Source organism: Cheilinus undulatus, linkage group 8, assembly GCF_018320785.1.
Source record: "Cheilinus undulatus linkage group 8, ASM1832078v1, whole genome shotgun sequence".
In the NCBI taxonomy this organism is placed as follows: domain Eukaryota; kingdom Metazoa; phylum Chordata; class Actinopteri; order Labriformes; family Labridae; genus Cheilinus; species Cheilinus undulatus.
In genome coordinates, this window is record NC_054872.1 from 30,948,104 (window position 1) to 30,968,791 (window position 20,688).

Here is a 20,688-nt window from a genome sequence, read left to right on the forward strand (position 1 = left end):
ATTAAATCTAAATTTTCCTTCACTGCCCAGGCCTACTTGTCATTATTATGAAGTCACTTACTACAGTGGAGGTCAAGAGTGCTGGTGTTGATATTAGGCTGCCACACATTTTAATGGATACATTCATTTTGAAGTGTAACTGGGAACAATAAAATAACAAAATAACAAATAGCATTAGCCTACCTTTCACTGTTAGCGACTGTCAACTGAGTCACCTTGAGGGCAAACATACGAGAAACTTGTGAAGACTGGACTGTGCGAGATGTTTCACGTATACAGGCAGTGATTTTGAGACATCCAAAAGCCTTGAAGTCTACGCAGCGGTCCATGAAAACCTCTCTTTTTAATGTTCTCTTGAAATATCAGAATATGCCCATTAGACTAACCAAAGAGGCATTCCAAAGTATTCTCTCTGTTTTTGACATGTCATTTGGTACAAAGTTGGCAGTTAGTAGGGTCACGTTTCAAACTGTTGAATCAGCATAACTTGCTAGCATTAGTGTTAGTCCATTCAGTGCTTCTGTTGCAAGGAGATGTTCCCGAGGGAATGTTTTGTTTTATGTATCATAACATGATTTACAGGAATCTGATACTGACATTTCAAGCTGTTTAACTTTCCATGTACAAAATGTGCACTACACTTTTTTTAGAGTGGAACTTCTGAACAGGAGTATTTCCTTCGCATTAGTATTCAGTCAGTATAATGCCTATTTTACCATCCAGGTGGGAATGGGACCTGACAAGACAGACTATTTGACATCACGTACAAAAGATCTATAGACAAATCAAAAAAGACTAACAGGCAATTTCTAGTGCAGTAAAGACTTGTAAACAATGATAGCAGTGTATGGATGTCAGTATGGACATCAGTATCGGCTAAAATGATTTTGTAAATTATTTGATAATTGCAAAATTCCAATATCGAGCATCCCTATTTACTTTATCTCTCTGGTTATTTTCTAACCTTGCAAAGCAGATGGATACGCCCGTTTCCTTGTTTCTCACTGGCAAATCCATCTTGCAAAGCTCCCATCTGAACCGTTTGGACCTGGTTAGAAAGTGACAGGACCAATCAGCAACGCGGGGCAGTACTTTCAGGTGCAGCAGAGTCGTGACGTAAACAAGCAGCATCAAGAGCTGGTGCAGTTATGGAGGAAGAGATTAGCGTAGATGCTGCTAAAGCGCCAGTTTTATCAGAACTTGACAACATTTCTTTGTTAAAAGAAGAACAAAGAACAGCAGTGAGTTTTCAAAAACGACAAAAGTCGAATACTTACATGTCTATTGTTGCCATGTTTCACGTTATTCCTCAGTAGCTGCACATGCGCAGCTCGATAGCAGCTACATTATGTGTTTTGTTGCTCTGATTGGCCCATAGAGATTTGACAGACTACATTCATCCAGTCACACTCCAATTTTTTTCAAAGCCTCTGCCTTTTCTAAAACGTTTCCTATCGAAGCTTTCCCAGTTGGATGTGTGAAACAAATCAATCAGGTGTGTCAGGTTAGTTATTTTCACCACACACATCATGATAATTAACAGCTTTATTTAGTCTACACTTCATAGTCAAATAAAAGAGTATGGCTTTGATTATTAGCTTGTCATAACTTTATTAAACTATTTTTTTATATGTCCAGTTTTAATTTATAAGCACATATTTACTGAATGTAGGCTGAAACTCATTTGATCTTTACCTGATAACCATCACCATTTTTTCTCTGTTATGAAATGCACAGAATAATAAAACAAAAAGAGAAATCAAAAAACACAAAAGGAAAGAAATCATGTTCCAGGGGACAGTCTTCAAGAACTTTAAGCAAACCCATATTAATTTTTAGGATTACAATGACCCATAAGGCTGAAAACCTTCCAGGACACAGTTTTATGAGGTGTAAATCAGTATTCAGCATCTTAAAAATGTCTTTTCTGTTTCTGTTATTCACCAATCAGGTAATTGCAAGAAATTCCTGTTACAGAGCATGACTGTAACAGTCTGTTGATAACTTCCCAGTCTCGTCTTGTAAACTGACGTATTTCATTATCGTAATTGTGCTCATGCCACGTAGAAATGTTCTCACCACTTCACATGTTTCGGGGTTTCCACACCTCATTGTTGGGGTATCATGGGGCCCAGAGGAGTCTTTGTGCTACTGTGAGTTCACCAGAGGTCGAGCATGTGAAAACAAGATGGAGCCTGAGATCACACTCACGCTTCCTTTAAAAACAGTCTTTATTATTCTGTATATCTTCATGTATTTATGCAGCACAGCCAAATGAAGGGGCTGTAACGTGTCCAATCAGTTGGAAGTCACAGTTTGACAAACGGCCCTCACGTAAACATCATCGGCTCTCTAACCCGGCCCCTGGCTGTCCTTGCTTTGTTCATTCATTTCACTAATTAGCTTCAGTGTTCCTGAGCGAGCAGACCGATGCCGTCTGGTTGACCGTCTTCAGTATCGTCGTCTTGATTAAATGGGCGGACATTTTCTTGTGTGTGACAAATGGTTGTTGGAGGAGGCTGATTCACAACTTGTGATGAGTTATTGAGCCCCCAACCCCCACCCCTTCTGCTGGTCTGTCTTTACAGTAACACAACAAATTTCTCTCTTTTCCTCAATACCATGCTCAGCATTTGTCCTGTGTGATGATTTCATACAGTTATGCAGACAGAGTTTTCTCTTTCGTTTTTTTTCCTGTCCTTTTGTGCCCCATTTCTCCATCTGTTTTGAAAATATTTGAATTATAGAAGCAATAGACCTACTGTTATTAATACATAATTGTTGGAATTTATTGGCCATTTAATACATCAGGACAAAAAGATGTTATATGACAAAAGCATGGACTGTAAGTGCATATTTGTCTATAATGATTTGGGAAAATAATCATTATTCAAATCATTGATAGAAGTGGTTCCAGCTTTAAACTGACACTGATCTTGCAGGTGTCTGTACACAGTTAGACTCCTTATCTCATTGAGTTTACATTTCTGAGTTGGGGTTAGAATAGTCCTACAAAAATGTCTAGTGGCTACTCTTACAGATCTGATTGAACAGAATTCTTGTCATGGATCTGTTTACATCCTCATGCTTTGAGTCTTATATCCTGTTTTTAATGAGTTTCTTTTCCTGAAATATAGGGCATCATTCGTCTGTGTTTGCCCCTGGAGTGAATCTGCAAAAAACACACACCATACACTGAACCAATTCACACTTTCTCCTGAAAATACAGAGCATTAGATTTCTGACCCTGTATGACAGTGACAATTATGGAACTTGCTAGAGGACACAAAGTCGGCTATTTCTGCAGAGTCATACAGTATCTACTTTTTAATGGATGTGCATGTAAAGTTGGAAAAGCAGAAAATATCCTACCAGGGAAAAAGGATCTCATACTGACAAGATAAAATGTTTATTGCCAATTTTGCATGGGCAAAGCATATAAGCAATTGGTGGAAGATAATGAAGCTTTTTGTTTGATGCATAGCAAAGTAGTGTGAAATACAGGGGATTTCTGGAGGAAAAATAAAACACCTCCATTTTTTTACGTAATGACTATTTAAGCCAAAATTGATTTTTGCCCCATTTTTACCCAAAATCCCGTTAAGTACATGGAGCAGCTGTGCACATCCATAGCACTGTAAAGTCAAACTTTCTTGCCAGTAGTCCTGTGCTCCCTCCTTAAAAGGGCAATGCAGAATTAGAGTCTTCCAGCTGATATAGTTACTATTACCTGGTGCAGTTACACCCCAACTTCAGAAATACTGAAATATCCCTTTAATACAGTGATTTCCAATCTTCGGTCTGGGCACCCCTAGGGATGGCGCTAAAGATCTCAGGGAGGGTACGGGACACTGTCTCCTCTGATGTTGTCAAAAATCAGATGTACATGCATGTATATTTTTTTAAACCATGATTACACACAATAGGGCAAACCTAAAAGGTAAAAAAAAATAAGAGAGTCTGTTAACTTATGTGCAAATGAAGTCTTTTTTTAAGAAAAAAAAGATAAAATATTTAAGATTCTAAAATTGTATACTTACAAGAAGTCAAACTCAGAATTTCAGAGTTTAAAAAGTGGGAAATTTACAAGAAAAACGTTGAATTTTACAAGTTTAAAAAGTGTTACATTTTGAAACTCAAAATGTCAAGATTTTAAAATCCAAAAACTTACAACACTGTACAGTAAAAATAAATTACCAGAAATCAAACTGAAAACAGTGATTGGATTTTCAACTTTTCAACCTTTTAAAAAGTCTATGTTTAAGTTCACATACATTAAGAACTTTTATTGTCAAACATTTTTTTCTCATAAATTAACAACTTGAGAATTGAGTTTGGTTTTATATTTCTTAGAGGGTTATGGGGTGCTTAGCATTTCTTAGATATGAATGGGGTAGCTAAGGAAAATGGTTGGGGACCCTTGTTTTAATCCAGTGGTTCTCAACTGCTCTTGCCTCTGGACCCACCAATATCTTTGATGACAAATCGCAACCCAAATTTCCAAACATTGCACGTTTAAATAATTAAAAATGTTGCACCAAAGATCTTGGATGGAACAGAATTTATGATTGGAACAAGAGACAGGACAAAACTCACGTTTTACACCCCCCTTTTCCCATGATAATGTGTACATTTTAGCCAACTTTCCAGAGATCTTGAGAAAATGCTTCCTTAACATGGTAAAAAAGAGCTCTTTTATTGCAAGAAAATGAGATAAATATGTTGAAATATCAAGACATTTAAAATGACCCATTATGACAATAAAACAGAGTAACACTTTGTTGTAGGGGAGGTGGGGGGGGAGGTGGGGGGTGCTCTCCATTTGTTTTAATGTTTTATCTTTCTACTCTGTAAAGCTCTGTTGTGAACCATAGTTGTTTATAAAATGTGCTATGCACAATCTTTACTTGCCTCTGCAGCATTATCTGACCTTACCCATGCACTAAAAATGTTGAGTAAGAGCTGCTACCATCAGACCTCAGATACAGGCTCCCACACTGTTGTATATCACACCATCCTTAAATAGAATATGGAGTTGAATCCCTGATCGAGTGTTTGTTGAAGGTAGAGTAAAGTCTTAGTAAAGTCTGTAGTTTTGCCTTTAAAAATCCTATTTTCAAGTTCTTTCAAACTTTCAAATTCTTATTTTAAAGCTGTCAAATCAAATAAAGTAAAGATATAAAGTGGCATTAATCTGCTTAAGGTAGAATCTAAATACATAAAAGGTCTTGGTTTCTTTCCTCCTCTGCAATCACAACTGTTTGTCTGATAAGGATAAACTTCACATGGAGGGATACATGGTCAAGTGTTTAAATAGCCTACACTTTTCTTGGAACAAAACCATCATAAATACAAATTCCCCTTTTCATACTCCACCCTCACCAATAACAGTTTACTTTTAGGGATTTCTATAAACTCAAAACAATTTTTTTTTCTTTCTTATCCCCTCTTTTTTGCATCTTTCAGCTCGTAAAACACCTCGAAGTGTGAAGTTGTTTTACTTTAGAGTCTGCACAGCTGCTCACTGGAAGTCTGGGCTTGTAATTAGACCCTCAAACCAGGTGTGTAGCCCTTGGCCGGTCTGATCAGCTAATCACCAGTTTACACTGAAGCATTTAAAGGCCCTAAACTGCAGCAATCATCTTTATGAACTGCAGTCTCACTGAAGGATGCAAAAAACTGTTTCAATCTGCCCACTGGTGGTTCAGAGTCAGTACTGCATGCATAGTTCAATAACGATAATAGACTAATTATGCAATGTTTCAGTGAGTGCACACAGAGGGGCAGGGGATGTTTCCCTCGACCTGCTGCAGATACTTCCTCTGAATTATGAAAACAAAGCCGAACAGGCATCATGTTGTGTTTTTAATGACTTCAGTGCAGTAAATGCTTCTCTGTACTTGTCACTGTGAGGGAAAAGCCAACTACTGAGGCTGAATCGTGGAAACTTTGACTCACTGTTGAGCAGTTGTCTGTGCTTTTATGCTTCATTACGTCTCAAACAAGTAAAAAGGATTTTTCCCCCCTTAATGTGCATATTTCTTTTTGTTTATTTGAGACCCTGATGCAGCAGTTTCTCCTCAATCACTGTTATTTATATTGTACAAGTCCTTGTAAACACAGTTCACCACAATTTAAAAGAAAAGCATTTTATTGGAGGGTTTATCATTGGGAGATGACTACGAACAGAGAAAAAGGGGAAGAGAGAAAGAGGGTTACTTCAGAACTTCAACACACCTTTTTTGTGTTACAGATGAAGAAAACCCTTTGCTGCCTTTAAATGAGGAATCTGAACTTCTCAGACACTAGGGCAACCACAGGAAGATGTCCCCTTTCTCATCAGTGTAATACAGGTATGTATTAACTTTACACTAGCTAAAACCCCTACTGGTATTTTTGTAAACCTCATAATCATTCACAAAGCGCTGCATCATGACCTCCCCCATCTCTGCCTCACTGTCCCCTCCTCCCAAACAGATTTCCACACGTCAATTACAATTAGGCGAGTGTTTTTACACAAACACTTATGCAATTTAAAATGACAGAGGGTGCCCAGATACATTTATAATCAATAAAACTTTGACTTAGTTTGACTTGTTTTTATTTAGATATCAACACACATAAAACCAAGAGATGAAGAATGTCAGTGTCTCCTTCCTGTTTATTTGAAGCTGAACTACAGCCAGCTCTAAGGACAAAAAGATCTGTGGCCAGCTTTTCTTTAGACATTTTATTTTCACACTTATTCAGGCTTCACAGCGGTGCAGGGGTCAGCGCTGTTGCCTCACAGCAAGGAGGTTCCTGGTTCTCTTCCCGGTCAGGGCCTTCCTGTGCAGGGTCTGCGTGTTCTCCCTGTGCATGCGAGGATTCTTTCAGTTTGCCTGACTTCCTCCCACCACCAGTTAGGTGAACTGGCCCATAGGTTGTTTGTCTACTTATGTCAGCCCCGCAGTTGACTGGCGACCAGTCCAGGGTGTACCCTGTCTCTTGCCCAATCTCAGCTCAGATAGGCTCCAACCCCCCCTGGGACCCTCGACGGGATAAGCGGTATAGAAAATGGATGGGTGGACTTTTCAATTCATTGTGCATCCAGCCATTCTCTATTCCGTGTATCCCATTCGGGGCCATGGGGGACTGGGGAACATCCCAACTGTCATTTGGTGAGAGGTGGGGTACATGCTGAAAAGATCTCCAGGCAAACTCAGGGCGGGCATATAGAGATAAGCTAGCACAAATGCACTCACATCTAAGGGCAATTTAGTTAACCTAAATTGCTACATTTGCTGTTTCCCCTGATTGAATTATGAAAATTTGTATTAATTTTTAGGTAAAATGTATAGAGAAGAGATGCAGGCCCAGTTGAAAAGAAGTTTAGAGGGTGGAGAAGGGAGGTGATGGCCTATTCAGCAGCAGGCTTGTTTGGTTGCAGCCAGAGGTGGGCCTTCAGGTCCTCGAGGGTCCCACAATCTTGGGGGGAGACTGCCAGGCAGAGATGCAAAATCTCACTGGTGCCTGAAATGGTGACCTCAAACGGAGTTCACACTTTTTTGACATGTAGGCCTTATGTTATAGCTAAGGTATGTGTTTGTCATGATCTTGTCTGCAGATGTATGTTGCTCAGCTTTGGAAATGCCAAAGTTATTGTTTTTGGATTAGTTTGACTGTTTCTGATACAACTGCAGGAAGCCAAGAGGATGCAGGTTGACAGACACAGATTCACACAAATTTTGACCTCAACTTGAAAAATTTATTTCAGAAAAAAAAATCCTGATTGTTCTCAGTTATGTAAAATGTGTTGTGTTATGTGCAGGTAATTTTATGTGAAGTTGCGTCACTTTGGTTTAAAAGCACCTTCATTCCCATTTAGAAACTTGATATCATACCTGCTGACAGGTCACTGCTGAGGCGCAGTCCTCCCCTCATATACTCCATGCTTTCAAACAGTGGCTTGTGCAGCATGCTGAAGGCCAACGCTCCAAGAGGCCACACCGTAGTGGGACCGACCTTATAAAATCCATACGAGTGCCACTCAGGTGGCACAAGTGAGCAGGTTCCTGGAGGACAGAGAAAAACAGAATAAAATGAGAGCTGTGTTTAAACATGAGAGTAAAGATAACAGAAACTTATTAGTGCTCAAACTAAATATCATACCACTGTAGGAGCAGAACGTTGTTGTTGTCTGGGATGTCCCACAGCAAAGTCCATTATCCTTAGGCATGGTTTCCCAGACTGTAAGTCCACCAGGATATTTTCTTGTTTTAGGTCCCGGTGGAATACGCCTTTTTGGTCCATTTCAATGGCAGCGTAGACCAGCTCAGTCATGAGGGTCTGACGAGAGAAGAAGAGAGAGACACACTTCCTTTTAAGCTCATATTCAATTAGTAAAAAAATAGAAAGAAACTAGATAAGCACTCGGAGAGCACAGACCTCCGCCATTAGCCCTATCTCCCAATAGTACAGAATCCTTTAAAAAACTCCTGGATCCAGACGGTGATCCGGATCACTCTCAAAATCTAATCAGTTCTCCCTTATGCCATTTCTGACATTTCCTGAAAATTTCATCAAAATCCATTCACAACTTTTTGAGTTATGTTGCTAACAATCAAACTAACAAACAAACAAACAAACCCACCTGATCACATAACCTCCTTGGCGGAGGTAAAAAATGTTTTCTTGCATCTTTAAGATCTGTAACATCTGAACAATGGAATAAAATTCTATGAATAAATTACAATGTACATAAAGAAGAATGACTTTATTGTAATATCCGGTCTAAGTACCTTTGCTTCGTCTTCTTTTAGGACACCTGAGTGGCTCCTGAGGTAGGTCAGGAGGTCAGTACACGGCGTTGGTCGCTACATTACTATGACTGCCTCTGTGCCCGGGAAATACCACTCCAGAAGCCCTATGACAGCGGACTTCTCAGGTCCGCTGGTGGCTCGCTGCCATAGGCCAATCTCTTTTGGAATTTTGAATGGCTGAAAACACAAAGCAAAGATCAAATAAGCAGTCAGTGCAGTCTATAAAGAGAAACATGGCTTTATCAGATAAGGGCAATTAACAGACAGCAGTGCAGGTTATAAGGCAAGGATTAGTTTACTCACTTTTCCATCCTGTTGGACTGGTGGTTTTAGTGGTACATATTTAATGGCACCTACAGCACACAAACAAATTAAAATTAGTTGCACTTTCTTGGAGTCTTTACTAAGGACTGGAGAATAATATAAAAATATGATCACTATTAGGTCATTTAAGTTAGATATTCATTGGATTCATATTTTGATAGTGATCCTGCTGTGGTGAGTTTTCTGTTCATAATGGAGGCATTAAGAATCCATTTGAACTTTAGTCTACCAGCATGCTGAATTCAGTCAAAAAGTTCTAATTGTTTTTCAAGAGAGATGCAATATTAAGTCTTTAGGTGTCACCTTAGATATTATTGCTCTTTATAATAGAAATAGTAGTTGATTGATTTCAGCTGTGTACTAAGATAGTTTTATCACATATCTCTAACCAGGACAACAGAGTATCTTTATTACTGAATTTTTAAGTAAGAATGGTCACCATATTTTTAGTTTCAGTATCCAAAGTAAGCAAAGTTAGCTGCTGCCATTGTCATCACTGTCATTTTCATATATTGCTTGAAACATGCAGGTGTGTGACCCATTACTGCACTTTGGTTATGCAGCACAATACTGATAAATGTTTTTTAAACTACAAGTCCTGGAGCTTTTTGTTTCCTTTGGGATTTTTTCATTCTCCATGCAGCTTGGAAGTTGGTTAAGTTTTGACAGATCTGTAGGACACTGATCTGAAACACACCAGCAAGTCCACCTCTGAATGGCTTAGAAATAAAAAAAAAAAAAAGTTTTTTTAGTGGCGTTTTTCCAAAGTTTGGACAAAAAACCCAGGGAGATGCTGTGGTATGACCTTAAACATGCTGTTCAGGCTCGAAAGCCCAACCATTGTGGCTGATTTAAAGAAATAATATTTCTACCAGTCACACTACCACAAAACCACCCTGCCCTTCTTCTTGACTTGTCTTTGTGCTTTTGCTGTCAATTCATACAACACCTTGCTGAGACATATAGTCTCCAGATGGAGTTCTTGTTTAGATATGCATTATATTTAAAGCACTTACACTATACACAATACCTCAAATGAAGTAAATGCAAATAAAAAACAGCCAGTAAAGCCTAACCTATATAAATCATCGTTATATTTTGTGTTCTTTATTAAAAACAGCTCTTAGTTACATTCAGGCTCTTGTAGTCTTAAAACTGTATCACAGACATCTCTATCAAAAATTATAAAATAACCATCACATGGCATTACAATATTTTGCCGCTAAAATAATTCACTAAAATCTAAAATCACTTTTCATTTATCAGATTCCTCAAACAGATTTCTGTTTTTTTTAGTATCGATCAAAACATTGATGTATGATTATGTGCCACAGCAGCTGTCTGTATCTGAATGTTTTCATGTTTGCTGTTGTGTCTGCTGTGTTACGTTGCTTCTCAGCCGTCTGCCGTTAGTTGTCCCTCGTCTTCAGTCTGAACCTTTTTTCCAAAGAATGACAGAGTTTATGACATCATAGGTCACTTCTTGGGCGCCCTGACTGGGATTAAGTCAGATTAAGTTTTAGTAAACACACTGTTGCTTACTTTTTCACTCTCTTCTCTTCTCATACACAGACACGGACTTTGTAGTCTGATTGCATAGTCTCTCTCTCTCTCTTTGTGTCTGGGCTCAAAGTTCAGGTTTACATTTAATCTGCCATAGGCCTGAACTTTATTCACATGACTATATAAAACAACCAACAGTTCCAACAACTGTTCAAACAGTTAAACAGACAAAAAAAATTAAGAGACAAAAATCAGTTTTGAAAAAACTAAAATGAGTAGAAATGCTCTCATATGCACTCTTTTTTTCAGGGTCTTTGGTATTTCATGACACTTCAGTACCTGTTTTGATAACGTCTAAACTGGGGTTTGAAGGGTTTAAAAACAGGTTATATTTTTTCTTATAGCCATTTACACTAAAATGGCCAATGAAATGGCACAGAAATGTAAAGCGGGCCATATAATCTACATTAGAAGAAAAACTAGCCTTACACGTTATTAGCCGTTGTATTTGTTATAGTTAAGTTGCTTTTAACTGCAAACATTTTTCCAGATATAAACTACATGATTAATCCTGGATCAATAATCCGCTGGTGTGACATGTCTAAACAGTGATTTAAAGTTGGACAATGTGACAGAGTGGTGTGACAAGGTCACACTGGCAGTCCGGATACGCGCGTCCCTGCGTGCCTGCCTTTGAGGACAGATAGCATGGTGACGTGAGCGCGCCCATCTTCCACCTGCGGGCTCGCGGGCAGTTGTCAGGACCACAAGCACTGGCTGGCTCGCGCGTGGTTAGACATTTTCAAATAAACCAACCGTTAAATTCAGCCGTTAAAGGTGAAAACGAACCGACGTCTCCATGAGCAAAATTAGTTGAAGGATAAATGCAACAGAAGGTAAGAGATGAATGAATTTTACTGTGCAAGACGCTTTCAAACAAAACTTATCATTTTAAACGGGTCATCCCCCTTTTATCGATGTAATTGATAGCTTAACTTGTAGTTGTCTGCTGTGAATTTGAGTTAAATTTAAAAGAACGTATCTTAGTGCATTTTTAACTCAGCGTTGTAAATTTGATAAGGTTGTGTGATTTGTATATTTAACGTTGACTGTTGAAAACTCAGCAGGTAATTTATCACGTCAGCAGTGCACCTATTGGGTACAAACATGAAGATGTAGCTACGCTAAATGGTTGTTGTGGGTTAGACAATATCTAATTCTAATTTTAGTGCTTAAAAGTCTAATGAATATTTGTGAGGATTCGCTTTGTTTTATTAAAAGTTTGACCTCAAACTCTTGGCTACTGTGCAGCACTGGAGTATTATGAATGTTCAAAAAGGAGGCCAGAGAGCTTTGTGTTCCCAGATGATCTAGACTTTAATCCTTTTTTAGTTGTAGTGATTTGTGAAATAATAGGAAACACCGCTGCATTTTGAAATAGGTATTAAAATAATATAATGCTTCCGGGGGAAAAAAAACTCCATTATGCAAACAAAAACACGTGCTGTGTACATGGTACATGGGTGATAACATTGCGTTGTAGGATAGTATGCAAAGGTTGCTTTCAAATATCAAGGCCTGTAAACGCTGGCCGGGTACTTAAAGCAGGTTTGATTTAAATTTTCAAGACATGAATCGCACTTATTTCAGGGTTTCACATAGGTTAATGGGGCAGATTGTAGGCCAAGACAAAAAGAAAACATTTTCAGCTAATTCTCTTTTTAACATTTTGTAAGACCTGATGGATGCCCAACATGGTACTTCTCAGTGTTATAGTATAGTTACTTAAATCAAGCCAGGTTAATAATTTGACATTAAATTACTTTTTGGTAAGGTATTGATAAACAAACCCTTAACTTAAGCTTCAACATGCCATGAATAAAGGACTCCGTTTCCCCTTCTGTTTTATTAGTAATAGTAACTGATGATGGTTGAACACCATAGTATGCTATATATTTTCTCAAAATGATTTTTAATGACAAGAATAAAAGCCCCTTTCATCATAGTTCAGTCATAGTTTTAGTGAAGTGACCAAAGTTCAAACTTCAACTTAGATCAGAAATATATGGATTTAGCATCATCGTCATACATGAAAATAAATCACATCTCCGAATAGATGAGAGGAGTTTCTCTGTGACAAAAAATGAACAAAACTCACGATGACAGAGTACTTATTTATTTGAAATGTAAATATTTCTAAAGAAAATTTATAATGAAAGAGATAATTGTAAAAAAGAAAAAATAACATTTTGAGTCAATTCAAGTAGTCAGTTCAGTCTTGATGACGTACTTCTAAATTCTGAGAATTTTCTTCATTAGAGGAGAAGAGTCATGTTGAGTTTTAACATCACAATGCAGCCTGCACAGTCTTAACTCCACAGATTAACATTCAGGCGTCATCATGACCCCGATCATTGCTCACGGCTGACGGAGGGATGGCAGCGGAAAAGTTTCAATTAGTTGGAATAAGGCTTGATGCCAAAATGACTCCACGTTTGTGTGTGGGGGGGGTGTGGTTGTGTGTGTGTGTGTGTGTGTGTGTGTGTGAGTGTGTTATTGAGCTCTTAGTATATAACAAAGTAACCAACCAAAGTAACTACAGGGATAATAAAACGCATTTTGAATTTGAATGACAATGATTTTTGTCTCTTATCATTCACCTAAAGTCATTTATACATAAGTCCTAAATTAAAGTGAGGACTATTTACATAATAGAGAAACTAACCTAACCTTATCATATCAGAAATCCTTTTTTTTTTTCAGTAAATGTGACAGTATATTTGTCTACAAAAAGGTAAAAAGAAAAAGAAAATGAGAAAAGCAAATGAGTATTGAATGTTGACTTGTTTTTCCTTAATCCCATTTAAAGTGTTTGAATATCATGTTTTTTAACAACCTATAAAACTTAAAAATACTCTTACAAAGACGTGAAGTTAACACTTTTTATTTTATCAGAAGCTGAGAACTGAAAGCGCTTCTTTTCTTAAAATGGTTCAAAAATTATAATCAATATAATATATATAGCTCAGTTGTTGTCAGTCAGTGTATTAGGATAGGATTTCGGTGAAATGGAAAGCCGCACAGCGCCATTATGGTCCTTTCAATCTTAAACCTTATTGAACAGAAAAATGTGTGCAGCACTTTTGGAGAAATATCAGCATTTTCAGAAAATAAACACCTTCATATGCAGTGCTTCATAGAAGTACTCAGATGTAGAAAAATATATGATTTCCTTGAATTTTCCTTTTTACTCTCCCTGTTTCAGGTTCTGATGCTTTGACATTTGCCACCACATCAACACTTCCAAGAACAGCATTGATCTGATCAGAGAGAGGTCATTTCAATGTTACATCAAAGGCCATAGATCTTAGGCATCTAGGCATCTTGCATCCATTGCAGTACCCCAATTGTATGCATTAAACTTGAAATTATTGGCTTGTAAAGTCGAATTAGATGAGCAATGTTAAACAAATGGGCCTGATACAAATAGCCATGTGACACAGAGGGGATGTAGCCTGTGCCCTGGTTTGCAGCTCACATTGATCAATAACAACTATTGATGGTTGCATTTGAATCGTGTTGAGCAATGTAGTTTTGTGTTGTACAGGCAGTGTTTCCCACAGAATGAGATTGTACACCATCATTTGGTCATTTTTTTGGGTGTGTTTCTGCTCTTTTTACAGTGTTTATCAGCAGTACTTTGTGTATAGATGCTTCAGTAACATCACTAGCCTCTTGAGAGGTTTCACTCGATATTCCATAATAACAGCAGGTCAGCTACAGTATATGTATGAACGCTTATTGTTGATTACTGATGAACCATCATCCTAAAGTGCAGAAGTACAGTATGATACCAGCAGCAAGCAGCTGCAGAAAAAAATGGGAAAACAACAAGATAAGCTGAATTTTATACATGAAATATCACTCTTAAGATAGGGCATTATGTATAAAAGGACACCTCTTTCATGAATGGATAGTGACTGTATATCAGCTATATTTTTTTAAAACTAGAGGAAAAATGTCACCAAATATACTTTTGTGGCTGTTAATATACCTGGGTCGCCCACCCAAGTATCATCAATGTGTGGGAAACACACGTGTATACTGTTGATAAAGACACCTGATCTTAAACAGTAAAATCAGATTTTATCTTATCTTAGTAGAGCAGCATTGTCTTATCTGATCATTATTTTATTAAACAGGTGCTTATGCAGAACCAAAACAAGAAATACACTGACCATATGACAAAGGAGGATAGAAGAGTGACAGGACATAATATGGGACATAATTCTTTCAGCGCTATTTTCAATGACAATGAAATCATACTCCCTGCAAACCTAATCTTGCCACATAACACCTTAATATGCTCAGATAATCTGGATAGAAAGAGGGCAGGGGAGGTGCTATAAAGAGATAGAATGCATTGTGATTGACCAAGAATGAAAAAAGGAAAAGATAGGTGGTTAGGGTGGATTATTATGGTCTCTCAGGAGAATAGTTAATGTGATGTTTGCCATTACATCTTTCTGGTTCATGTAATACTCAGCATTTGTGCTAAATCAAAACCAAGGGTGCTAAAAACTCCATTCAACTACTTGTTGTCCCCTGCAGATGATTGTACTTCTCTTAAAAGCAGTGGCTCATTAAAAACAATCTAGAAGAGCATACTGTAGAAAGACTGATGAATTAATGGACAACGGTAGTATCATACAAGGCATATGATTTTGTTGTTAGGTTTAACTTAATGGTGACGACGTCTCTGAATTCTTTTAGAGTCGCCCATGGAACCGGGTCAAAAATAATTGTTATGTTATTTTGAAGGTATTAAAACCAAGGATGGGAGGCTTTTCATGTATCACAGCTGTTAACCTCAAGCCCTGATTTGTTCTTCTATTGGCTTAAATAAATTCACTTATAGTTTATTAATAATTTTTTTCTATTTATTATCCTCTAAATTTCAGTAACATTCCCAGCATGATGGATGGATGGATGGATGGATGGATGGATAGATAGATAGATAGATAGATAGATAGATAGATAGATAGATAGATAGATAGATAGATAGATAGATATGCACCAATTGAGGTGAGATGTTTCATGTTAAACTAAGCATTGCATTGATTAATATTTTTCTGCAACTGCTCGATGCTGTTCTGCTCTTTTAGCACAGAGCAATTGTAATCATCTAGAAGCCACAGGCAAACTGATCACCTGATATGATAACAAAATATTGAGTAAACCCTCTTGAAACATGGGAAGTATTATTTTGAACGGTTCTTAAGTACTACAACCTATCAGAGGAGAGCCGCAGGTGTGTGTCTGTGTTTGCTGTGATGTGCAAGTTTGCTGTTAAAATGGGCTAGCTCGGAGTGCGGTTCATACAGCTTAAAATAAGCTAGTTCACATTCTTTCATTTGAACTAGCAACTGCATGCAGAAGGAAGCAGACAAGAAAAGTCACAGAATGGATAAAGTTTAGCAGGGACCCCAGCAACGAGCTATGCAGTTTTGCAGGGAACTTCCATAAGAAAATACCAGTTCTGGAAACTTGTTTTTATTTTTAATTAAAGCACTTAATGTAAATGTAGTCTCATCATGGAATAAGAGACACTGGCTTTTTCGTTGATAAAGAAAATTTAACACCCTTATTCTATCACACAAACTGATACTTACAGGCATAAGCGATTATTGTTTGCTGACTCAGTTTCTTAAACAATTGGTGAATTAAAGCAAAAGTAGGTAGGTGAGGGAAGGAGGCCAGATTCAGACTTTGTTGATCAAAGTACTGTCAGATGTGCTGCTCCTGCAGGATGCCATCTATTAACTGTGCTTGTTTACATGCAGGTAGTAGAGTGAGAACAGCAGGCCCATTAACCAGTGATGAAGTCAACTGATAGCTGCAGCCTCATCTAGAGGAGGGTTGTGTGTGTGGCTGTGTTGCCAATTTAAAAAAAGCTTTTGACTAACATCAAGGGCCAATATTTAAAAAAAAATAATAATAATAATTTGTCTAACCAACCAGGAATTCCAGTGCTGACCTTTGAGGTTGATGACATTTAAGACAGCTAAATGCACATCCTTTGTTATATTTGGTTCCCTGAGCTCTTTGTCATGTACTCTTGTTTAGTCTTGCATTTGTTTTAGATTTTTTTAGTCAAAGGGACCATAAACACTGGTACTCCTATCACGTTTCAACTAATCATACAACGCAGCACTGCAGGTCAGAATCTGTCCGGGGGTCCTGAGGGTCCTGATAGTGTGAACGTCACGTGGACACCTTTCCCAGACACCTCTGTATAAATGTAGTTACATGAGAAGTTATTTGAGACATAGGCCACCTAACCCTGATAAGGTTAGGAAACACAGGACTCGCTGCTCTCACATGGCTTATACACACACATAAACACAAACACACACTTCCCTCAGCACCTCCTCCAACTAATGATGTTAGTTTTCCAGCAACACTTCAAGACCAGCACAGAGATAGCAGACCTGAGAACGTGATCATTTATAGGTGTTGGCAGCAAGTCCAGTTCAGGACTCAAGGTCAGGACTACCTCCTCATATAGTAACTGAACACTGAGCAGTTAAACTCTGAACAATTTCTTCTTTTTCACCGTTAAAATGATCACTTTTGGAAATGAAGACCTTGAAAAATATATTTACCAATATACTGATAGTTTTGCTGAACATAGTAAATACAGGACTGGTTTGGACCTTGATGGTATGAGCATAATGTAACAGTGAAGAAAGATGACATCATAATGCTCATGTCTGAATTCAGAATGATTTATCTACCCAACCACAAATGCAAAAAGACATATACATGTAAATGTCCATTGCGTCAGAGGACATGGATACAAAAGGGGTGTTGATATCAATTAATATCAGTTTTGTGATTAACAATTTATTGTTACTGATATGATTAAAAAACTTGAAGTTTTGCCTTTAGCTTCCTTTAAAAGGCCAGGTAGATAATGGCAAGCAGGTATCATAATGATATCACATTGATAGTTATCTCCCTCTCTAATGTTTGGATTTTCAGGGGAAAGGTGGGTTAACAGACACTTGCAAACAGAGCTGCTAGGAGACAACATGCTTGAAATAACTCAACAGACTCTGCAGGCAGCAATGAAGCTTGCTGCAGCAAAGGTTTATGAATGAAGAATTCCATCGATTTTCTATACCGCTTATCCCGTTTGGGGTCGCAGCCTATCCCAGCTGTCATTGGGCAGGGTACACCCTGGACTGATCGCCAGTCAATCACAGGGCTGACATAATTAATGAAAAATTCAAATATGTAAATTTAAAGTTTGTTTAATATGATATAAAACTTTTCATATCAATCTCTCAAGTGAATCAGATCATAGATTTATCATTGATGACTTTCTGATCTCACCAACCATAATTGTCTAAATGTGTTATTTACATTCCTATTGTGCTGAATACAATGTTTAATTAATCCAGTTAAAGGGAGCAAAAAGGATATTCTTTCTACTTTCTATAAAAGTAGGAGTTCTTACATAAGACCTCAGAGGATTAGTCAAACCATCGGTGAGGTTACCAGAGTCACAAGTGCAGCTGTAATCCACAGCATATCGCCATCTCCACAGCAAGACACATTACCTCTTCACCTCTGATCGACACAGCGTCCCGGTTTATCCAAGTCCATCATTTGAATCTCAATCTAACCTCTGCCCAAGAAAATCTCTTCAGATTCTCCCAATCTATTGGCTTTAATCCACTATTGCTTATCTATCAAAGATTATTCACCCTGTACCACTTGGTTTCCTGTGACAAATTTTTTTTAGATATTTTTGATCATTTAGAAGCTTCTCTTTGTTTATTATTTGTTTGTCTATTTATTCATTTATTTTGGGGTTTTTTTTGCCTTTATTCAGATAGGACAGTTGAAGAGAGACTGTGATTATGTGGAGAGAGTGGGGAAGACATGCACCCAACAGTGCTGAGGCTGGGAATCAATCCTACAACAAGTGCGCTAAGGACTACAGCCTCTGTATATGGGTGCTTGCTCTACTGACTGAGCGAAACTTGCACCCATTCAGTGGTGTTAGTTTAATCAGATTACACACAAAGTTGGCTCCCTTATATTAACAAATGTGCTGTTATAAGGATCATAGCTCTTTAGAGTATTCCTTCGTTTACTTTATGTTAGATAATCAGATTACAATTTTGTTTTCTTCCCATTGATTCAGATAAAAAATTAGGAAGATTTGAATGAACAATTGAGCAAACAATTTTTCTCTTTCTTTCCGTCTCCATTCTCCCACAGACTCATTTTCATTCAGGAGTGTGTCCATTTACTGCATCAAAGTTTGGCTCTTTGACCTGAAGCTGTCTACAGGAAAAACTCTGGAGTGATGAAAAAAACAATTACGACCTGAGTAGAGCATGAGAAAAACTAAAAGCCCTAGCCCTGACGGTAAGTTTTTGTGATTAGTTCATGAAGCTGTTTGTCTTTCATGAATTCTGAACTTTAATTGTTGTGAAAAGTGGATGTATGTACAGATTGTAAGGCTTTTCTAAAACAAGAAAGCTCAATAATTAATACCAGTTTCAGCATCATAAAGCAATTTCTACCCTTCTTTTAATTTTAATTCTCTTTTTTCCCCCCTCATGCCTTTTCAAGACTGGCAGTGCATTGAAAAAGACCTCCAAAAGTAAGGGAATGCAAATCAGACAACCATCAAGAAACCAGAAGACTCCTCTCATTGTCTACTCCTGAGATATTTTTCTCCAAACTCTTTGCTTCAACTGACTATGTGTCACAGGGGGAAGTCAGCACACAAACAAAGATGAACCCATATGTCACATCACACTTCAGGAGGGATCTTTTCCCCCATTTCCATTTGTTGTAGACATCTGCCCTTGTGTCAACAGCTGGATAAAAAGGCTTTAACTGTATACGATCAGTTATAGCAGTAGTTTTTGTGTTTTGTTTTTGTACCTGCCATGCTGCAGGGTCATAGCTGAGGTTTTGATGATCTCTGCTGCTGTGATTTGACTGCATCTGCAGACTCTTGTGAATTTGTCAGGATTCATTTGTAGAGGTCTCTGGAAATGGTTGCGCAAGGTAAATACTTCCAGCACTAGCACCTGTTTTCATTGTCAGATGCATTTACAATTCTCTTTTTAAAAACTGTTTTTATTTAACTAGGAATTTCGCATGCAGAGGCATGCTTTTTTATTGTGATTCCTGGTGCACTTAGATTTTGTAATGCATTTGGGATGAGATAATCTTTGATTCTTTTTGAAAATTTCTAGTGATCCAGTAGCCTGCTATGGTCTGGCTCAAACAGAGAACCTGAGTAAAAACTACAGTCTCCAAGTATTCATACCATACATCTCAGCTCCACCTTTTTTGGTGTACACCTGATCGACCAACTTTGGCACCAGGCTTGTGGAAAAATGTAGACAGCATACTCAGGTGACCTGTGTACTTACCTTTTCCTTTCTGTACAAATCTTACACTTTCATTGATTAATGTTAAAGATGGATCAAAGTAATCCCTCTATCTTGTTTTCTTCCCCTCTTTTTTTGTCAGGCGGTGGGGATTTCTCAGCTGTAATTATGATCTGTAATGAGGTATGTCCGCTTTGAAAGTATAACTGTTGCAAGGGGTTGCAAAAAGCTGTGTTGTTAAGGTCAGTGTTTTCCATGCAACAGTCAGTACACAAAACAAGTGTTAACCACATCAACAATGGCCATCAAGCACATACACAGACTCTTAAAAAGAAAAAATGAAGTAGTCAGAGCAGTGACATGAGTAAGCTGAAAATGGCAAATCAAAAGAGTTTTTTTCAATTAGGACCCCCTTGGGCAAAAGTGAAGCTTCTTTGACCTGTAAAGCTAACTTCAAAAAGTTTTATAAGACTATTTAAAGTGTTTTGAAATAGATAGTTGGAAGTTGCTTACTAAATACTAGAAAGTGTTCAGTACTTTTATGTACTTAAAGTTTGTTATTTGTTTTTTTAATGCCCATGTCAACGGGTTGTGAACCAGGAAGAACTGTTATTGTAAGGATCAGCATGTTTCTTTTT

At 37.8% G+C, this 20,688-nt stretch overlaps 1 long non-coding RNA gene across 2 annotated transcripts; it reads left to right on the forward strand.

Annotated features, from left to right (window-relative positions):
• Positions 1-6,265: 6,265 nt before the first annotated feature.
• Positions 6,266-20,479, forward strand: LOC121514117. 2 transcript variants are annotated; one of them, XR_005992262.1, is made up of 3 exons: positions 6,266-6,353; positions 18,921-19,070; positions 19,278-20,479. It is a non-coding gene; the product is annotated as an uncharacterized LOC121514117 (long non-coding RNA). The 2 variants fall into 2 exon arrangements; XR_005992263.1 differs by lacking the exon at positions 6,266-6,353 and adding an exon at positions 11,434-11,524.
• The last annotated feature ends 209 nt before the right edge of the window (positions 20,480-20,688 follow it).